Source organism: Cryptomeria japonica, chromosome 5, assembly GCF_030272615.1.
Source record: "Cryptomeria japonica chromosome 5, Sugi_1.0, whole genome shotgun sequence".
NCBI classification, from domain to species: Eukaryota; Viridiplantae; Streptophyta; class Pinopsida; order Cupressales; family Cupressaceae; genus Cryptomeria; species Cryptomeria japonica.
Window position 1 is genome coordinate 99,581,800 of NC_081409.1, and position 23,426 is coordinate 99,605,225.

General features: G+C 34.6%; 1 pseudogene; it reads left to right on the forward strand.

Moving 5' to 3' along the window:
* The first annotated feature begins 13,390 nt into the window (after positions 1-13,390).
* Positions 13,391-23,426, forward strand: part of LOC131067906 (cytochrome b-c1 complex subunit Rieske-4, mitochondrial-like) — a 44,277-nt pseudogene continuing 34,241 nt past the window's right edge.

The window sequence follows — 23,426 nt, forward strand, 5'->3', positions numbered from 1 at the left end:
AGTCTGCATGGGATAAAGCAAGCACCCCAACAATGGTATTTTGAATTTGATAGTTTCATGGTTGAACAAGGTTACCATAGATGTCATTTTGATCATTATGTTTATTTTAAGAGATTAGATAATGACAGTTATATTATCCTATTACTTTATGTTGATGACATGTTTGTTGTTGGGTCTAACATGCAGCATATAAATGAACTTAAACATAAATTAGTAAAGTCATTTTCTATGAAGCATTTGGGTGCAACTAAGAAAATCCTTGGTATGAGGATTTCACAAGATAGGAAAAATAGAACATTAACTTTGTCCCAAAGTGAGTATATAAAGAAGGTGTTGAAAATATTTAACATGCAGAATGCAAAAGCAGTTGGTACACTTTTGGATAGTCATTTCAAATTGACTAAGGAGATTTGCCCAAAGACACAGGAAGAGGTAAATAAAATGTCTAACATCCTCTATTCATCAGTTGTTGGAAGTCTGATGTATGTGATGGTATGAACATGACAAAATATTGCACATGTAGTGGGAGTTGTAAGTAGGTATATGAGAAATCCAGGAGTGGAACATTGGAGTGTTGTCAAATGGATTCTCAGGTATTTGAGAGGTACTACTAGAAAGGCATTGTGTTTCAAAGGATCAAGTGCTTCTCTATGAGGATATGTTGACTCTGATCTGGAAGGTGATATTGATATAAGGAGTACTACAGGATATGTTTTTACTATAGGAGGAACTACTGTTAGTTAGATTTCTAGACTGCAAAAGGTTGTTGCACTTTCAACCACTGAAGCTGAGTATGTAGCTACTACTGAAGCTAGCAAGGATGGTTACAATTTTTTCTGAAGAAATTGGGCCAGGTGCAAGAGAATAGCCCATTATATAATGATAGCCAGAGTTTCATTCATCTTGCAAATAATTCTTCTCTTTATTCAAGGACAAAACATATTAAGCTCAGGTACCACTCCATACGGTTTGTTTTAGAGGATGGCCAGTTACGGCTTGAGAAGATACACACAACTACCAATATTGCACATATGTTCATGAGGGTAGTTCCATAGGAGAAGTTGATTTCCTCCTCATTTTCACTCAACCATCTTGACAGAAAATCATGAAATTAAGGAACAATTGAGTCTAGGAGTTTTATCCAGTGGGAGCTGCAAGTTCAACAATGTTGTCCAAGATTAGTCTCCAAGTGGGAGATTGTTTGGTGTGGAGTCTGATCAGCCTCCAAGTGGGAGATTGTTTATATTTGGTGACTAATCATGCAAGTACTATACACTCATTATGTTGAAAAACTGACATTGAAAAAACTCTAAAAATAACTAACTTTGAGTTTTGCCCTAAAATTGCTTGATATAAACAGCTGGAATGAAAAAGGCATTGTAATGGTGTTGTACTAATTTACTGGATAATAAGAAAATATTAGATGATTGTGTTATATAGATGTAGCCCATCTTGGGTGAACCACATTAAATCTATGTGTTATCTATGTTATGTATTTTTCTTCATCTTTTGTGTTTATATCTGTGTATAATTGTTAATTCATATTTTCTCTGAAATTGCCTAAACCCTAACAAAATTGGTAGGAGCATGTTTCTAGGACTATTATAAGATAGAGAATAGTATATGGTTTAGTATCAAGCTCCACAATAATAGTTTCATTGAATTATTGGCCCAAAAAATTCTTCAAACAAGAGACATAGAATATAAAATTAACATAATAAGGTGCAAGTTCTAGCTTTTAAGAAACAAGACCAACCAATTATATAACTTTGGATATGAGAATATGATAAAAGGAGAATACGTTTACAATAATATGAGATTACGAGAATACAAGTACGAGGAAAAGATTATGAGAATATTCTTTTAGGGTTAGTGTTAATTTTGTTAACCAAATTTGTGCATTGCCCTAAAAAATTGAATGTTATAAGCGGTTGGAATATAAAAGGCATGGTAATGTTGTTTTAATGATTGACTGGATTATAAGAAAAGATTTGATAGTTGTTTTATTTAGATGTAACCCATCTTGGTTGAACCACATTAAATCTCTGTGTTATTTTGTGTTGTGTTTTTCTTAATATTTGTGTATTTGAATCTGGATATAATTGTTATTTTCTCTGGATCTTCCTTAACCCTAACAACTGGTATCAAAGCCATGTATTTCTATAAATTGGTAGCCCTAGACTTTCATATTTGAGTGGTAGAAATGGAAGAAACCCAATTCAAGGTCAAAAAGATCAATTGTCAAAATTATGAGTTATGGAAAATGCAGACGGAGGATTACCTATATCAAAATGATCTATGGCGGTCAATGGAAGGAAATAAAAAGAAACCAACCACGATGTCAGATGAAGATTGGGATATTCTAGACAAAAAGGAATTGAGAACCATTTGGTTGTGCCTTGCACCATCTGTATAGTTCAATACACCAAATGAAACGACAACTAGAGACATGATGCAAGCACTGGCTAAATTGTATGAGAAACTCTCAACTTCAAATAAGGTATTTCTTATGAAGAATTTATTTAATATTAAATTGAGTGAAGGAGGATCTATAGAAGATCATTTAAATGAATTTAGTTACCAGCCAATTTACTTATGTAAAAGTAACTTTGATGAAGAGGTTAGGGCTCTCTTAATTTTATGTTCTTTGCCAAAAAGCTGGAATAGCTTGGATATGGTTGTAAGTAAATTTTTCTCTGGTACAAACTCTTTGAAATTTGATGATGTTGTTGGTGTTATCCCAAGCAAGGAAATGCGGTAGAAAAGAATAGGTGAGAATTTAACATCATCGGGTACTATTTTGAATATAGAGAACAAGGGAAGATCAAAGGAAAGAGGAAAATGTTCTAGGCATGATAAGTCATGAGGGAAGTCAAATAAAGGACACTCTAAATCTAGGGGAAGAAAGGATTGTTGGAACTATGAAAAGACAAGACATTTAAAGAAAGATTGTTGGTCTTGAAAAAACAAACAAGGAGACAGAAATGAAGATGGCAATAAGGAAGCCAATGTTGTAAGTAATACTTTAAAATATGCTTTAATTATATGTTTACACAATGTTAATGATTCTTGGGTAATGGTAGGGACACTATCTCAAAACAATTGCAATTTGGTTTATAGCTTAGGAAAAGGTGTTATTGTGGGCTTTCTTGTTTGTTTATTCCCTACTCTCTTTGTGTGAATCTAACCCAACAACCAAACTCCTTTGGAGAATTCTCTACCAACTCAATTGCTCAAATTACTCAAACCCAAGGCCAGAACTCACATGAGTAAGTTCAACCTTCAACATGCCTAGTTCAATGCTCTTCAGTTGTAGGGGACTAAGAAGGATCTGACATGGTTTACCAACTCCCTCCATGTTTTTTTTGTGTCTACTCCCTTTCATTTTCCTATCGTTTTCATAGGTCCTATAATTAAGGGATTGTAGCCCTAAGAGCCCCTTTTAGCCCTCCTTTTATGGTTTTTTCTCTTTGGTTCTAAAAATTGTTAGAGGACCCCACATAATTTTTGCAGATATGAATACCCATTTGGACACCCTTCAATATTTTTTAGGTTAGGTGGTATGTTTTGTCCGTACAGGTACTGTCCCAAAAATGGCACTTTTCAAGGGTTTTGAACTTGTGTGCATTCACCAATGGGGTTTATATGTCTCAACACCCTGTCAAGTGTCCACACTTACACTGAGGCTCTATCTAACATCCATCCTTAATACCAAACACTTGGAACTATTTAATTTGTCCACCCCTACAAGGAATAAGATATTGTGTAGTCATGTTCCCTAGCTAGGCTATGGCAGAGCTCGCCTAGGGCGTGATTTTAAAATGATCAAATGCAACTTCCTGGTCACAAGATTTAATATTTATACTACACATAGACTCTATAGCTTGAATCCCAAAGTTTTTTGGGAACCCACAATGGGAATTCAAGATGGAGTCATTTTTAGGGCCTAAACCTCTTGCATAGACCGAGAATAGTGAAAAAAAGAAAGAATTTATGTACACCTACTAAACCGAAAAAATTAAAGAAAACAAATGATTTTTAAGCACCATAACAAAAATTACTAATCCTCCATGAAATTACAGTACGGAAACTAGTCCATTTGGTACAGACTGCAATAAGCAATTTGACAAAATTCAATGAAAAAACCAGGAAATTGCTTCAGTTTGCTATTGAAAATTCAATCACAGAGGTTCTAACTCTTATTAAAAAAATTTAAGTGGCCTTATATATTCCCACACAATCATATCCAACCACCAATCAGACCACTAACTACCGCTTTGAGCATTTTTTCCAAAATTGCTCACATTTTTGACAAAATGTTGTCAAGCCACCATGACAACTTTTACTCTATAATGCATTTTGACAAATATGTAAAATATTCACAAACTTAACCACCTAGGATGATTTTATAACATCAAATAAACATATTCAAAATCCTTATGAGGCCTTACAAGGACTTTTTTACAAAATTTGCTATGTGATGCCATTTAAGGCTTACAAAGGCACATAGGCCCAAAACAGAGTAAGAAGCTAAATTTAATGACGAAGAAAAATACAAAACAAACTCAAAGCACACTTTTGGACTCTTCAATATTAATTTATTCAACCGTTGATCCAATGAGGATCAATCACACCAAAAAATTGAAGGTTTACTAGGAAACCTCAGGTGCTCCTGCACCATACTCCCCCAAAGAGAAAGAAGTCAAGTGACTCCTTTAGGAAACAAAGAGAGGTCAATTCAAACCTTTTAAAAGTATTCTTTAGGTACCCAAGTTTCCTCATATTTTGGAAGATGTTTCCATTTAACCAAATGTTCCATGTAGGCGGTATGCCTAGTCTTCTTGACAATCCTTGAATCCAACACTTTCTCAGCTTGTGGCATGGTTGGAGGTGGTAAAGGAAGGTCTGAAAGTGACTGAGAGACATCTGAGACTCTATTTTACTCCTCTATAATTATGCATTTTTATTGCACCAAATCTGCAACATTGAAAATAGGAGACAAAGTTATGTCCCCGGGTAGGTCAATCTTGTAAGCATTCAAGACTTTACAAGGTCCAATACTTCTCATTTGAATCTTGTTGGGAACACCTTTTTGAAGCCTTTCCTTGTTCAAGTGGACCATTACCAAGTCACCAACAACAAATTGCACATTCTTCCTCTTTTCATCCACTCTTTCCTTGATTCTTTGAGAGTTTTCTTGTAAAGCTTGCCTAACTTGCTCATGAATCTCCTTCATGGACTGAGCCATATCAATATCTTTTCCACTCCTCTACCCCATAATTCAAAGGTATATAATCTCCAACACACCTCTTCGATGAATCCCATAAACTACTTCAAAAGGACTCTTGTCAGTTGATATATTCACACTGTCATTATAAGAAAACTCGACTTGATGGATGATCTAATCCCAAGCTTTCCCATACTCTTTTGTCAAACATCTGAGAAGGTTCCCAAGTGTCCTATTGACCACCTCTATTTTTCATCCATTTGGGGATGGTATGTTGAGCCAAAATATAGGTTAGTACCCAATCTCTACCATAAAGGTTTCAAAAAATGACCAATGAACTTGGTATCTCTATCTGACACTATGCTGATTGGAAAACCGTGAATCCTAATGACCTCTTTTAAAAACAAATGAGAAATATGGATAGCATCATGAGTCACTTTACATGGGATAAAATGGTCCATTTTACTGAATCTATCTACTACAACATAGATGTTATCAAATCCAGTTTTGGTCTTGGGTAAACCAACAACAAAATCAATACTTACACACTCCCATGGACGGTTTGGGATAGGTAATGGCTGATAGAGTCTAGCATTGGAAGAGGTTCCCTTTTCCTTTTGACAAACAACACATTGTTCAACATAGTTTCTAATATCCCTTTGCGTCTTTGGCCAATAATAGAATCTTTGAACAAGTTCCAAGGTTTTATTCAACCCAAAATGACCACTTAAACAACCATTGTGCTTCTCTTGCATCAAGTTCTCTCTCATGGACCCTCTTGGCACACAAATTTGTCCTCCTTTAAACAAAATACCATCTTGCAAAGTAAAATCTGCATATTCACTATGAAAATGATTCCTAAACTCTTGGCAAACCTTGTAGATGTCAGCAAAATATTCATCATTTTGATCTAGCCCTTTGAAACTATCAACTCCAATTCTCTTGAGCTGCACTTATTGAACTATCAGTAACCTTCTACTCAATGCATCAGCAACCTTATTACATTGACCTTTCTTATGCTTAATTGTAAAAGTATAAGATTGCAAGTACTCTACCCATTTGATATGCCTATGATTCAACTTGTCTTGAGAGTTAAGAAAACTAAGAGCTTGATTATTAGTATAAACCACAAATTCTTTAGGCAATAAGTAATTCCTCCATTTCCTAAGTGATTGAACAAGTGCATATAATTCCAAATCATATAAAGAATACTTTTTCTTGGCTTCATTTATCTTTTCACTAAAGAATGTCACTGATCTATTGTCTTGGCTTAGGACTGCTCCAACTACTATGTTGCTTGCATCACATTCAATGGTGAAGAGTTTGTCAAATTTTGGAAGAACAAGGACGGGTTGAGTAGCCACCTTTTTCTTCAAGAGTTCAAATCCATTATTTGCCTCATTTGTCCATTGAAACTTAGTCTTTACACTTCCTTTGATTGTATCAAGCATAGGTGCACATATCTCACTGAACCCTCTGATGAACTTCCTGTAAAACTAAGCCAAACCATGAAAAATCCTCACTTCACTTGTTGTTTTGGGCTTAGGCCAACTAATTATTGCTTCCACCTTTGATTTATCCATCTTCAAAACACTACTTGAGATTACAAACCTAAGATACATCAACTCTTTTTTCATGGACTCACATTTCTCCAAATTGATAGTTAGTTTTTCATCACATAATGTCTTCAATACAATCTCTATATGCCTGAGATGTTCTTCTTTAGATTTACTAAAAATCAAGATGTCATCTAGATAAACAACAACAAATTTACCAATGTAATCTTTAAGCACTTTATTCATGAGCCTCGTGAATGTACTAGGGGCATTTGTGAGTCCAAATGGCATAACAAGACATTCATAAAGACCTTCAGTGGTTTTGAATGTTGTCTTCCACTCATCTCCCTCCTTGATTTGTATTTGGTGGTATCCACTCTTGAGGTTTATCTTGGTGAAATACTTAGCACCCCCTAAACAATCCATCAAATCTTCAATTCTTGGAATGGGAAATCTATATCTGATTGTAATCCAGTTGATGGCTCTTGAATCAGTACAAAGTCTCCAAGTACCTCCCTTCTTAAGTGCCAAAATGGTGGGAACTGCACATGGGCTGATGGTCTTTCTTATAAGACCATTATCCAAAAGTTCTTGGATTTTCTTAGCCACCTCTATGTTCTTCTCTGGTGTCGTCTTGTAGGCGGCCTTATCAGCAATGAGGCTTTAGCTATAAAGTCAATATGATGGCTTATGGCTCATTGAGAAGGAAAAGTAGCAGGTGTTCCATCACTTATAATCTCCTTAAACTAATTGAGTATTTGCTACACTTCATCAGGTATACAAACTTTCTTGTCCTTCTTTTCCTCTTTTGGTTTCACAACAAGTGTAAACCCCACTCCTTCTCCTTCTTTGAGAGTGTTTATGAACTCCTTCTCACAAACTAGTAGCACATTTGAACCTTTAGATTTGCCCTCTTCTCCATCTCTTATGGACTAAATTTTGTAAGTAACTCCATCTTTTTGAAAGGTGTAGGAGTTCTTTTCTCCATGATGTATTGATTTTCTATCAAATTGCCAAGGCCTACCTAGGAGTAGATGGCATGCATCCATTGGCAATATATCACACAAACTCTTGTCTTTATAGCCTCCTATGGTGAACTCCACCCAAGTTTTCTCATTCACCAAAACATGTTGCCCCTTCTTGAGCCAAGTAACCCTATAAGGATCACTATGTGGGATTCTTTGTAGTTTGAGTTTACTTACTGCTTCTTCTGACACTATGTTGTCAATGGATCTTGAATCCACCGCCACTCTACACACCTTACCCATGATCTTTCACTTTATCCTAAACAAGGATCTTCTTTGACTAGGTTCCTCCTTCACTGGTTCTTTGATCAAAACTCTTCTTATCATGAGGTTCTCTCCAACCTATGAATCTAATCTCATCTCTGATGACTTCACACTTGTTGCATCCTCTTGGATATAACTCACTCTCCTTTCACCTCCTTGGGATGAAGAAGACTTCTCAAGGCATCTATAGGTAGGGTGCCCAAGTTGATGACAATTGTAACACTTCATTGTGGAGAAATAGGACCCTCTTCCTGGTCCACTAGACCTTCCTCTACTAGAGTTGCTAGATCCCCTTCCTCTATAACTTCTCTTGCTATTGGAATCCCCACTTTACTCTACCAACTTGGATTCCCCTTGGGATCTTAGGTCTGCACCTCTTCCACCATAGCTACCTCTATGACCTCTACCATCTCTTCACCTACCTCTACCTCTATTACTTTGCTCTTGTTTCTTTTAACTCTTCTCTTCCACCTTGAGTACCAATTGATAGCACTTGTGGACAATACTAGGGCACAACAAGCTTAGCTCTTCTTGGATATTCCACCTCAAACCATTCAAGTACCTGGCAACATTGATGCTTTCGTCTTCTACCACCTTGGATCTCAAGCACAATTTCTGAAATTCTTCACTATAGCTGCTCACATCTAGTTCTCTTTGTCTCAAATTCTATCTCCTTTTGTGTAGTTGGATCTCATAGTATTCAGGGATATAGGCTTCTCTCACCTTGGCTAACATTCCTTTCCATGTGGCAATTGGATTCTTAGCCTCCTTTTGTCTCTCCTCTTGGATGAAATTCCACCAAGTCAAGGTTGCTCCTCTCAATCTAGATTTTTCTACCTTCACCTTTTGAGCTTCACTAACTCCATCACACTCAAAGTGATTCTTTGACCCTTCAATCCACTTCATAACCACTTCTGGTTCCATTTTTCCACTAAAAAGTGGCACTCCTTCTATGGACTTACCCCCTAGGGATTTGATGGCTCTAAGGAAAGGTTCTTCTAGCAAAATAGGATCTAGTTCAGGTGTTCCATCCTCCTCTACCACTTCTTTACCCTTTTATTCATTGACTTTGATAGTCACCTTCTCGGTTTTGCCTTCTACTTCACCTAGTTTATTCTCCAATCGTTCAAACTTTTCCCTGAGGAGAATATTCTCCTCCTCTTGGTCTTCTACCCTTTTGGCTAACTCTACATTAGTCACTATATTGAAACTAGTTTCACCCACTAATTCAATCTCTAACATAAACTAGCTCCTACCCAAATCTCATTGGGCTCTAATACCACTTTGGTAGGGAGACTCTCTCAAAAGAGTTGCAATTTGGTTTATAGCTTAGTAAAAGGTGTTATTGTGGGATTTCTTGTTTGTTTATGCCTTGCTCTCTTTGTGTGAATCTAACCCAGCATCCAAACTCCTTTGGAGAATTCTCTACCAACTCAATTGCTCAAATTACTCAAACCCAAGGCCAGAACTCACATGAGTAAGTTTAACCTTCAACATGCCTAATCCAATGCTCTTCACTTGCAGGGGACTAAGAAGGCTCTGACATGGTTAACCAACTCCCTTCATGCTGTTTTTGTGTCTACTCCCTTTCATTTTCCTATCATTTTCATAGTTCCTATAATTAAGGGCTTGTAGCTCTAAGAGCCCCTTTTAGCCCTCCTTTTATGGTTTTTTTCTCTTTGGTTCTAAAAACTGTCAAAGGACCACATATAAGTTTTTAGATATGAATACCCATTTTGACACCCTTCAATATTTTTGAGGTTAGGTGGTTTGTTTTGTCTGTACAGGTACTGTCCCAAAAATGGCACTTTTCAAGGGTTTTGGACTTGTGTGCATTCACCAATGGGGTTTATATATCTCAACACCCTGCCAAGTGTCCACACTTACACTGAGGCTCTGTCTAACTTCCATCCTCAATACCAATCACTTGGCACTTTTCAAGTTGTCCACCCCTGCAAGGAATAAGATGTTGTGCAGTCATGTTCCCTAGTCAGCCTATGGTAGAGCTCACCTAGGGCATGATTTAAAAATGATCAAATGCAACTTCCTGGTCACAAAATTTAATATTTACACTTCACATAGACTCCATAGCTTTAATCCCAAATGTTGTTGGGAACCCACAATGGGAATTCAAGATGGAGTCATTTTTAGGGCCTAAACCCCTTGCATAGACCGAGAACAGTGAAGAAAAGAAAGAATTTATGTACACCTACTAAACCTACAAAATGAAAGAACACAAATAATTTTTAAGCACCACAACAAAAAGTACTAATCCTCCATGAAAGTACAGTATGGAAAATAGTCCATTTGGTATAGACTGCAATAAGGAATTTGACAAAATTCAATGAAAAACCAAGAAATTGCTTCAGTTGCTATTGAAAATTCAATCATAGAGGTTATAACTCTTCTACAATGTTTTTTAGTGGCTTTATATATTCCCACACAATCATATCCAACCACCAATTGGATCACTAACTACCGCTTTGAGCATTTTTTCCAAAATTGCTCACATTTTTGACAAAATGTTGTCAAGCCACCATGACAACTTTTACTCTACAATGCATTTTGACAAATATGTCAAATCTTCACAAATTTAACCACCTAGGATGATTTTCTAACATCAAATAAACATCTTCAAAATCCTTATGAGGCCTTACAAGGAAGTTTTACAAAATTTTCTATGTGATGTCATTTAAGGCTTACAAAGGCACATAGGCCCAAAATAGAGTAAGAAGCTAAGTTTATTGACAAAACAAACTACAAAACAAACTCAAAGCACACTTTTGGACTCTTCAATAGTCCTTTATTCAACCATTGACCCAATGAGGATCAGTCACACCAATTAATTGAAGGTTTACTAAGAAACCTCAGGTGCTCCTGCACCAGGTAATAGATTCTAGGGTTACATTTCATGCCACACTCCATAGAAAATATTTTCTAGATTAAATGTTCAATGTGATTCTGGACAGGCATCTTTGGGTTATGATGAACCCTATCAAATTTTTGAAAAAGGCAAGATAAAGATCAAGTTGAGGAATGGAAATGATTGATTGTTGCAAGAGGTAAGGCATGTCCCTAATTTAAGAAGAAATTTAATTTTTGTAGGACAACTGGGTCGTGAAGGCTACATAGTCACCTTTACAGACAATGTTTGGAAGGTCATTAAATGTGCATTAGTAGTAGCTAAAGGTGAAAAGGTAGGAACATTGTATTTATGTACTCATAATACTTATTCTACCTTACCTACTATAGAAAAAACTATTACAGGGATAGTTACAATAGATGTTGCAAAAATAGATATAAAATTGTGGCACCATAGACCTGGGCACATGAGTGAGAAAGGGGTAAAGATATTTCACTCTAAAAATTTGTTGCCAGTATTGAATTAGATTGATTTAGAGTTCTATGAAAACTGTGTTTATGGTAAACAGAAAAGAGTTAGATTTCTCAAGGTTGGAAAAGAGAAGAAAAGTGAGAAATTAGAGCTTATGCATTCAGATGTATGGTGACCATCTCGGGCATCATCTCCTCGTGACTCTTGATATTATGTTATTTTTTTAGATGATACAACTAGGAAAACATGGTTGTATTTCCTAAAACAAAAATCAGATGTTCTTGAAACTTTTAACAAATGGAAAGCAATGGTTGAGAATGAGACAAGAAAAAAGTTGAAGTGTCTCAGATTTGATAATGGAGGTGAGTATTGTAGCAAAGCATTTGAAAATTATTGCTCTTACAATGGAATATGAAGGAAAAAGACAGTTCTAGGAACCCCTTAAGAAAATGGTGTGTCTAAGAGAATGAATAGGACCATCATGGAGCATGCAAGGAGCATGAGATGGCATATTGGATTGCCCCCTACATTTTTTGAAAGATGTTGTAAAAACTGTTGTTTAATTAATAAACAAAGAACTTTAAAATCCTTTTGATGGTGGCATTCCAAAGGAAGCATGGATTGGTAAAAAGGTAAATTATTATTTTCTAAAGACCTTTGGTTGTCAAGCTTTTGTCCATGTTAATAAAGAAAACAGAACCAAGCTTGATGTCAAATCTCAAAAATGTACCTTCATTGGATATGGAATAGATGACTTAGGTTATCAATTATGGGATTTTAAAATTTAGAAAATAATTAGAAGTAGAGATGTTGTAATCAATGAGAAGTTCATGTATAAAGAACATATGTGAGAAAAGAAGCATGAACAGGTGAAAAATTAATGTGGTGCTAGATGAGATTCTTGATAATAAAATGCCATTGGTACCCGATGCTCAGCAACAACCAAATATCCCACAGACTCCTACAAGTGTTAGACGTTATGTGAGGTTAAGTAGACCTCTTGAAGTATCCTATCCTTCTTTGTGTTCTATTTTATTAACTAATTCTGATGAACCAAAAGGATATGAAGAAGAAAATGCAGGTGGATACCAAACAGTAGTGGGAGCTAGGCATGAAAGAGGAAATGGATTCCTTGATGCAAAATCAAACTTGGGACTTAGTCTCATTACCCGTAGGAAAATGAGCCATATCAAATAAATGGATTTATAGGATGAGGGAGGAGGATGGAGGATAGAAAAGATATAAGGCCAAACTCGTGGTAAAAGGTTTTGCATAGAAAAAGGGTATAGATTTTGATGAAATATTTTCTCCAGTTATAAAAATAACTTCAATTAGAACTGTTTTAAGTCTTATGATTGCAAAAGACTTGCATCTTGAACAACTATGTGTTAAAACAAATTTTTTCCATGGGGATTTGGAGGGAGAAATTTACATGCAGCAACAATAGGGATATGAGGTCAAAGGTAAGGAGGAGTTAGTGTGCAAGTTGAAGAAGAGTTTGTATGGCCTAAAGCAAGAACCTTGAAAATGGTATTTGAAATTTGATAGTTTCATGGTTGAACAAGATTGCAATAGATGCCATTTTGATCATTGTGTTTATTTTAAGAGATTGAATAATGGCAGTCATATTATCTTGTTACTTTATGTTTATGGCATAATTGTTGTTGGGTCTAACATGCAACATATAAATGAACTTAAATAGAAATTAGCAAGGTCATTTGCTATGTAAGATTTGGGTGCAGCTAAGGAAATATTTGGTATGATGATTTCACAAGATAGGAAAAATGGAACATTAACTTTGTCCCAAAGTGAGTATATAAAGAAGGTGTTGAAAATATTTAACATGCACGATGCATAAGTAGTTGGTACACCTTTGTCTAGTAATTTAAAATTGACTAAGGAGATGTGTCCAAAGAAACGGGAAAAGGTAAACAAAATATCTAGCATTTTCTATTCATCACTTATTGGTAGTCTCATGTATGCAATGGTCTACACATTGCTAGATATTGCAGATGCAGTGGGAGTTGTGAGTGGGTATATGAGCAATCTGAGATTAAAATATTGGAATGCTATCAAATGGATTCTCAGGTATTTGAGAAGTACTACTACAAAGGCATTATATTTTAGAGGATCAAACTCTGCTCTACAAGGATATGTTGACTCTGATTTGGCAAGTGATATTGATACAAGAAGGATTACTACAAGGTATGTCTTTACAATAGGGAGAACTACAGTTAGTTTGATTTCTAGACTACAAACGGTTGTTGCACTTTCAACCACTGAAGCTGAGAATGTGGCTGCTATTGAAGCTAACAAGGAGATGATTTGGTTACAACATTTTCTGGAAGAGTTGGCAAGATGCATAAGGATAGATTGGCATTATACACTAATAGCCAAAGTAGCATTCATCTTGCAAATAATTATGCTCTCCATTCAAGGGAAAAACACATTCAACTCAGGTACCACTTCATATGGTTTGTTTTGGAGGATGGCCAGTTATAGTCCATGTTGACTATGGTGCTAAGTGTAATAGTCCAAGTTGACTAGAGTTTGAGGGTCTATATTCCTATTGGACAATGGCTCTAGGTGCCATCGTTCCCCCAAAAGAGGCCCAAATGCAAAGTTCTCGATGTAGTGGTTACCATCATTTATTATCTCATCCTGATATTTGAATATGACCATGTTGGAAGTTGTCCTAATTTATGAAATACCTTGGAAACCTTATATATAAGAGATCTTTCCTAATTCATTTTTACATAACACATTCTAATCAACTCTTAGAGAAAGAACTATGAGCAAATTTATTCGGATATGAGCATTATGAAGTAGTAAATAACAACAATCTTCATCAAACTGTGTTTTCATGATTGATCTTGTCTTTTCAAGTCATTTTATTGCATCAACACTTGAAGGTTCTATTTCAAGAGTAATACACCATCATCATTATCAATTTCAAGGTATAAAATTTTCAATTTAATATTTTACTTCAAATTTAGCCTCTTCCTTGCAAGGGTAAGCTCTCTTTTCCTAATCATCATTGTTGTAGTAAATGTTAATTCCTACTCAAGACTTTACTTATGCAAACTCATACATTCCAACACTTTCCCCCTCTTTTCTATGTGTAGGTGATAGATAAAATGGTAGATAGTTACATATCTATAAATTGAAGAAAGATATACATAGTTTCAGATTCAAAACAAGCAAAAAATCCTAGACATTTTTAAAAACTCAAAATTTTCTAGCACTTTTGAGCCTAGATTGTATACACAGATTTCTCCCTGTATCACATTTCTAGAAATGATCTTCTCTTCTTATTCAAAATTTTGTATATTCCTATTTATGTTGTTTCTTGTCAAAATCCCTAGGTGTTAAATCATTTATCATCTATCTTATCCAATCATATCATAATAAAAAAGAGAACAATCAACCACAGTTCCCAGCTTTGTGAAGGGACTAAAGTTTGATCTAATTGGTTATTCTCTAGTGAAATTTGATTTGAATGGATTTGATTCCTATTTTGTATACTTAGACTATTGAACCCCATTCGTCATACATTTAATGTGGAAAATAATGACAATTTATTTTCCTCCTCTACCTTACATGATGGCCATATAAGATTTAGTAAGGAATGGTTACATTATGATTATGATAGTTCTATTTGTTAATTGCACCCCAAGAATAAGAGGGGGGTGAATTATTCTTGATCAAACACATAAAATTTATTCCAAAACTCAATTTTAACTTATCCTTAATCTTATCGATAGCAATGAAAGATGAAACAATGAAATACCATGCACAAGAGGACACTAGATTTACATGGAAAACCTAGACAAGGAAAAACCACAATGAGAGTCAACTCACAATATATGAACAAGACTTCAATATTGTTTTATGCTCATTACCAAGGAATATCATTGCTACTTGAAAGGCTTGCAAGCTAATATGCACTGCCCTCTAGGGCAAGATACAAAGGACTTGTAAGTTGAGACTCACTACCTCAAGGAAAGATACAAGACCTGTGGAGGATGCTAACTATCTTCACTTGCAAGTTAAATGAATATATGAATCAAGATTAATCCTTCAGCAACATTGCCTCTAACAACCTCCAAGTATGAAGCTACCCTTGAATCTCTATCTCAAGATACCAACTTCTGAAACAATTGCCATACACTTCCTTTGGCTCAACTTCGCATCACTAACTCTATAAAAGATATGATCATGTAGGCACAAGACTTATATTTATTTACACACTCATATACACTATCGATATTGATTTGATCTTCTTTATATATCATCTTCTTCATTACAAATCATCAATTAGGTCAACTAGAGAAAGGGACAAACATAAGTCCTATCAAGTCAGCCACCAAACAAAATTATGGTGAAAGTGGTCCAATCTAGGAGATAAAAGGGACTTAAAAATATCATATTAGTCCTTTCTAAATAGCGTCAAATATTTCACATGCTAGTGCATACATCCTCCAAATTCAACAATAAGGTAGTGTGTAGCTCATTACTAGTCGGCCCAAATACATATCTTTTAGACGAATGAATCTAATGCATATATCCCTACATGGAAAAGTAGGACCCAAATTCAACATAACACAACCTCAATACAAGCGAAGACACCTAATGATACACTGCAAACAAGAGAACAACTTATGCTGGCCAAACCAGACAATTACCTTTAAACAAAAATACCAGATAGTGCAACAACAAATAGATCTTCTAGAATCATGCAAAAAATGCAATGATGTTTCTTTAATGTCCAAAAATATTTTCAAATACTTCTTTCCCACTATCACATCAAAAACATACTTGTACAACACAACTTGATACAGAATACTTCCCAAAGGGTCAGCAAATCCAATTATGAATAGATCATCATAATCAACTCTTGCGGATAACATCAATGCCTAAAACTTGAATTAGGATTATAGATGAGTTTGTAGATAGCTAGAATAATTGCATCCTCAATGCTTTCAAGGATAAATTCAAAATTAATGAGCCTTTTATAGCTCAAATTACTAGTTTACAAGTGGAGGGAAAAAAGTTTTACATGGAGAGGAAAGCAACAGAGGAAGCCCTATCAGTTTTATTTGACAAAAAAAGTAAAAGGGATAGAGTGAAGAAAATGGTGGATGATGAATATCATAGGAAAGACCTCATGACTCTGTGGGCAGATATGGTCGAGGTTATAATGAAGTACATTACTATGGATGACTGATTTGCCAGCATTTAATTTTATCATTTCATCATTTTAAATCATTTTAGGCATGATAAAAGGATATCCTTGCCTTTTTATTTACTTTCCTATTTAGAACATAGTCTGGTAAATCATGTAAAGAATAATGAGAACCATATTTTCCATGAGGTTTTAAGTTGTCTTATTATGGAATATGCTCAAGCACGTGAGATCAAGCCCTCCCTAGTTGTGAACAACCCTAAATCCTCAGATAACCCTGAAGTGCAAGTGGTCTCAAACACTAAGATTGATGAAGAGGGAATGGGAGATATGGCCATGGACTAGCGCAACCTCAACATGCCAGATGGTCCAAATTATTGGCCCTCTGAGGAAGAGGGACCCCCACTGAAAGCTACTCTTGACACCAATGGTAGCAGAAAAATCGAATACCCTAGACTTGCAGCAAATAAGTTTAAAACCCCCACTTCTAAACCCCAAGAGCTGGGCCCTCTGAACTCGAAAACGATAAAAGTGGGGAAAACAGGGGATTAGAAGGGGAAAGGGGAAAAGGAAATCAAACTGGATATTCCCCTCAATGTAGACCAAGTGGACTCGGGGGAGTATAAAAAGGAGATGGATTTTGATGTGCTCTGGCAAAATCCACCAAGTGTTAGGAGAAATGTTTATGTTGGGTTATCAACGAAATTATGTTCTCTAAGCAGGGAATTAAAGACATTATCAAGACTTTCACAAATAATCTCATGTCGGACAAGATTGATAAGCTCTTGAGATTGACTCAATAACTTACTAAGGATGTTAAAGTTATAAAAATTGAACATGAGTCGATACTTTCTCCTCTTGAGAAGAATATGGAGGAACTAAAAGGAAACCTTAGGGGCTTGGTGGAAATAAGAAAAGAATCCATGAACAGTAGTGCAAAAGGTCTTAGAAAGGTTAATGAGAAAATTGTTGTTCAGAAAGCTCAGCCAATTAGCAGTGTTCCTCCTTTACTTGCCAATTCGAATAAAAAGAATCCAGGGACAAGTTCTCAAGGGGTGGACACCCAAGTTACTACCGGACCTTACACTAGAACAAGAAGAATAAACTATGAGAGGAGGGCCATGAGATTCATAATGGAGGAGCTCAAGGAAATTCATAAGAATGTAATACAGAATAATTTTGAGCTCATGCAAGCTCTAGGATAGCTTTTTTGTTTTCTTTGTTGGTTGTTTTGCCTAGGTGTCTTTGTTTGGTTCGGTGTTGTGGGGTGTTTACCCATTTTTTATGTCATTTGACTATTGTTTTTGGTCTGGTTCACTACTATTTTAATCTATTGTTGTATGGATTTGGGCTTCAAGTCCCTATAAAACCCATTATCTTAATCAAAAATACCTAAAACTTGAATTGAGATACAACACAAATATTATAAGAATGTCCAACAAGACACAATGCCTAAAACATCAATGCAAATAAATGCAAATAATTTTCTAGACCAATCGTAATTGATAGGTTGATTTTTAGCAAACTAAAATTACCAACCATATCAAGTGGAACACTAGGGACTTAAAAGGATAGGAATTCAATGTCCATAGACCATATATATTATGTTCAAATATACAATACCATATCATTAGATGTGGAGGAATGTGGAGCATTCTTCCAAATTATCCTTAGCATACATTCTTGCAACAACTTTCTCCATCAAACTCCAAGGACCAACTGTCAACTGAAAACATCATTTTCTCATTCGGGAACAAACAAGAGATATAATCATCAAATTTTAGAATACACAAGATCAACACAAATGTTTTAATTCTTCTAATCCTAATATTAATTCTTCTCAATGCATCTTATCATATCAACTTAATATTCCTCATCTTATAGCATCTAATTATCATCTAAATATGATATCATCATCATGTTTTAATACAACATAGAGTATACATCAATCACCAAATTGAGTGTGGACATAAGACATCAATGAGGTGGGTATCTACAGTATAAATCAATTGCAACCATCATCCATCTATACTCTATATCAATGACAACAACTTCCAACAATCTTCCTATACATAAGTGTTAGAAGTATGTGTTGATGTGTTATTGTAGTTGTCATTAATGTCAAGCTTGTTGTTCCGGATTGGTTTGAATTTTTTGTGGTGCAGAATTATCTTGATGATTTGTTGATGTTACAATTGTTATATTGGTTTTTTTGGAAGTGCTTGGGTCGGAAATCTATTGTTGGTGTTGAGTGTTGTTGCTATCTTTATTGTATGTAGTTTCAGTGTTATTGATATGATGGTTTTGTGGTCCAAAAATATCTTTGTGTTCTCCAGGTGTTGTGGCATTGATTGTTGTTGGTTGTGAGATTCTATGTTTGACCTATCTTTAGGTCTAGATATGATTTATGGACATGTGTTTGATATGTTACGAGTCTCACCGTAGCGTGTGGATATCTGTATTTCAATTAATTGTATTAGAGAGTATTTTGTTGACCGTTAATTGCTTATATGGATGTGTAGCATGTGGATATGTTGTTAGTTGTGTTCTGGTGATTGTGCATCGATGAATTGATCTTTGGAAGTTATGTTTTGGTCTCCTATTTCTCTTGGAGTGGATTAGTATGTGCACTTTGATTCAAAAAGTGTATTTTGATTCAAGCCGACTTGGTTTAAGCTTTGATGATCTATCTTGTATATAAGGATGTGTATGTTTGAGTTGTGTAGAAGAGAGGAAAGGAAGGAAAGTGTGGTGAATATAGATGTGAGGATAACCAGTGAGGTTCGGTAAAGAGTATAAGAAGAGTTGTGTTTGAATGATATACAAGCTATGTTGAGACTGTGATAGAGATTGAGACACATTGTTGGCATTTGAGATCAAATTTATGTGTGTTGATGTTGGTTTATTGATGTAGAGTTCAAATATAGCTTCGTGATCAAGACATCCTTCTTTTCATATTATTTTTGTATCTTGCCCTAAGTGCAGTTAGCTTCGAATTTTGAAGTCCTCTTTGTATCTTGCTCCATGAGTAGTTAGTCTTGGTATGCAAGTCTAGAGAAGTTAGATCTTTTCTTTGTAATCCGATATACATAGTGGATATAGTTTGTGGGTGGGTTCTCACCGTGGCTTTTCCCTAATTGGTTTTTCCACTTATAAATCTTGGTGCTCATATGTGGACATGTTTTGAATTTTAATTATTTATATGTTGCATTTAATTTTTATTTTGGACTAATTCTGTCCACCCCCTCTCAATCCTACCTTGTGTTCAACAACAAGAAATCATCATAATAGACATATGATTTATGATAATATATAGCTTCATCCTCACTTATTCAACAATTACAACAATATCTATCCAACAAGTCACCATATCATCAATGACAATACAACAATTGTCAATGATCAAAGATAACAAATATTATCACACATCAAGTTGACATCAATGACAACACATATTGGTATGATTGATTCTTTGTATGTTAAATCATTATTCCTTGCTAGTTATCCATGCATAGGTGATAATATAATATTAATTAGTGAGTATAGGTTATACTTTAGAGTTAGGGTTTTGTAATGGGTTGGTTAATCTTGTATATTTTATTCCTCATTTATCCCTTTGAATAAATATTTTATTGCATATTTTTCTAGACATGGAGAGGTTGATATAGATTGAGATCTAACTATTCATGAGTTAGGGTTTTGTAATGGGTTGTTTATACTTTAGATTTATAAGATGGTGCTACTGAAGTACTTTGTAGTCCTTTTGTGTATGATACTTTGACTTACCATTCATCATATATATTTGTGGCACCTTTCCTAACAGATGATGGTAGAGGTGATTCATTATGACATGCACAATGATTCAAAATTATGTGTATCTATTGCTTACATGAGCACATTAGTTTCTTTCAAAGGTGTTCCTATTTTAAAAATCTTGGGTAATTACGACCTTACATTATTTCATTTATTACTCATGCTTATATATCCCTACCCTTAAGGAGTTGGATAATACTCTTATGAGAATTTTTTTTTAACATAATGAGCCTAAAATATATTATATCTCAACTAATGCAATACAAATAAAAATAACAAGAACTAATTAAGTATTATGTTTTCTAATTTAAATTTTGAGTTACAAATATATTCTCCACTATGTCTAATCTTTAAGAGACGTGTATGTTATCTATTCCTCATCTTTTATTTTCATCTTTTTGTACATAAGTGTGACTATTCCATATGAGAATATTAACTTTAATAAATGTGAATATAAATAAATTCCCCATTTTTTATCAATCAACATAATTATCATAGAGAAAATGGGGAAAATGAATAAGTTCCTAACAATGATCATTACACGTGCATCCAACTATAAAATTCACTACCTTGAAAATATCCCCATATAAGACATTGGAACAAAATTTGTAATATAATCTCATTAATTTGATTTCAAATAAGCCAACATATATATGTTCAAGATTATATTACATAAGGATGGATAATTTTGTTCTTAGTATTACATACATGGACAATATAGGTAGATTCTTTGTATCGAAACATAAATTTCAAGATATTAAAATCAAAGAGGAAAAAAAAATTATTCATGATTTTAATGAGGTTATGAACATAAATATAATAGAAAGAAAAACAAAGAAGAAATGAAAGATAAATCTACGATGTTAAACATGAATTTTTATTTTGGGATGACAATGTTGTATTAGATCATTGGAAGAAAAGCACTAAACCTCCTACTATGTTGATCAATTTATGAGCATCACTAGATCTTGGATGTTACTATTTCTTTATCTATTTAATTACACTTTTACCTTACCTTATCTTGTTTATTTTATATATCCATCTTGTTTACTAGATTTGGCATATTGCTTGTTTTCCTCAATTTGGGACCATGTTTGGCTTCACCTTATGCTTACTTTGTCTTATTTTCCCCACTTGTGAGGCATGCTTGGTATCTTTTATCTTTTTATTCTCATAAATTTTTATCCTATCCTTTTGGCCTTCATATTTCTTCCATTTTTTTCATCTTTTGTCCTATTTATTTTACATGTTTGATCCATTGTCTTTATAATATCTTTTCTTTCCTCACTTGGAGGGGTTTCTTGTATTATCTTATTTAGCCATTGTCACTTCCTTTTCATTGACCATCTCACTTACAGATCTTATCTTAGTATCCTTGTGAATACTAATTACTTCATTACTATGATATGTTCCTAAGTTGATTGATCTATCTTCTTAGAGATCATATTTTGAAGGAATAAATGTTTAAAATACAAATCCTACACTAAAATTGAAGGGGATATGTGTACAAAAATAATTAATTTTTCAATTATCTAATTTGGTTTGGATTTCACTATATTTAATAGCTCAACCCCTGTCAAAAATAGCAAGAAAAGATAGATGGAAAGAAAGTTGTGATAGAAAATAATATAATATTTTTGTAAATGAAATAATGAACAAATAAAATAATTTATTGCATAATGTATGATATTATTAAGAATAGCACAACAGCAAATGTTGTCCTTTTAAGTCAATCAGCACAATCCTTGTTATGTTTATCTTTTGTAATGTCTCAAATAATTTTTTTATGTGTCTATTTATATTTGTGTGTGCTTAATGATGAAGTAAAAAATTTAGTATTGTACTAATAATTGGTTGAGCTTTGTCAATAGTAAAAATATATTGTGCTGGATTTTTTAGTGAAAGGGTTTTCTAAAGTAAAAATAATATTATATCTTTTCAAAAAAATAAAAAACATATAAACAAGTGAAATAGAATCAACTTATAAAATATAACAATAGAAAAATGGTTCTCTAGATCTATGTTGGGATGTTGCTTTCTCCCTTGATAGATGTTGTTGGGAGAGGTTGGACTCCTTCCTGCAAGGCTTCTATGGAGGTGAAGCCCACCCCTATGGAGGTGGGCTGCCTGTTGTTGGCTCTGTTGTGGGAATGGTACATTTTATTTTTGTTGTTCTCTTTCCCATTCCTTATTGAGGTGGGGGCATCTCCTATTGAGGAAGGGATCTCCTCCTGGGGGGGGATGGTGGTTGCTTCATGTGGTATTTTCTTGACACTAGCAACTTGGAGGCAGGGATGAGGCTTGTGTGGTTCACCCTTCAGTCGATCTTCTTCTCCAAAGATCCTATAGAGGTGGGTTCCTCTCCTATGGAGGTTGTTAGAAGTTGTGTTGGTGAGGAGATTCTTCGAAGTTCGGTGTTTCAAATTAGTTACAATTGGTTGTGTATGGGTGCCATCTCAAAACCCATTTTGAAGGTTTGGGGAGCCTTGGTTAAATCCCTCATTGATTTGCACTTGGCTACCTAGTAATCTTGTGTTGGAAGGTCTAGTTACTATCCTGGTTCTATCCTTTAGTTGGGCACCTGCGTTTATGTTCTTCCTATTTTGGATCTCTGTTGTGTTAAACTAGGCTAATTTCTTAATCTTTTATTGTAAAAGGATTTAGGGTCCTTTCAAAACCCTGTTACCTTAATAAAATTTAGAAGAAAAACGGGGAATATCATTAATTATACAACATAAATAGTTGGGATGGGGATTAATTGTCTTAGGGAAAATATTCAACAAGTAGGAGATTGTTGGGTAACTATTGTATACTTACTATTCTTAATAGATGGGATGGGGCTAATTAATTGCAAAAAACAATTTGAGTGTTATTTTTGGGCTTTTTTTCTTTTTATATTTTAAAGCATTCATATATATTTTGGCATGATTCATGTAGTGTCTTAAACCACTATTGATGTGCCTATTTATAATTATGCATGCCTAGCTATAAAATAATAAATTATTATTGTATTGACAATTGA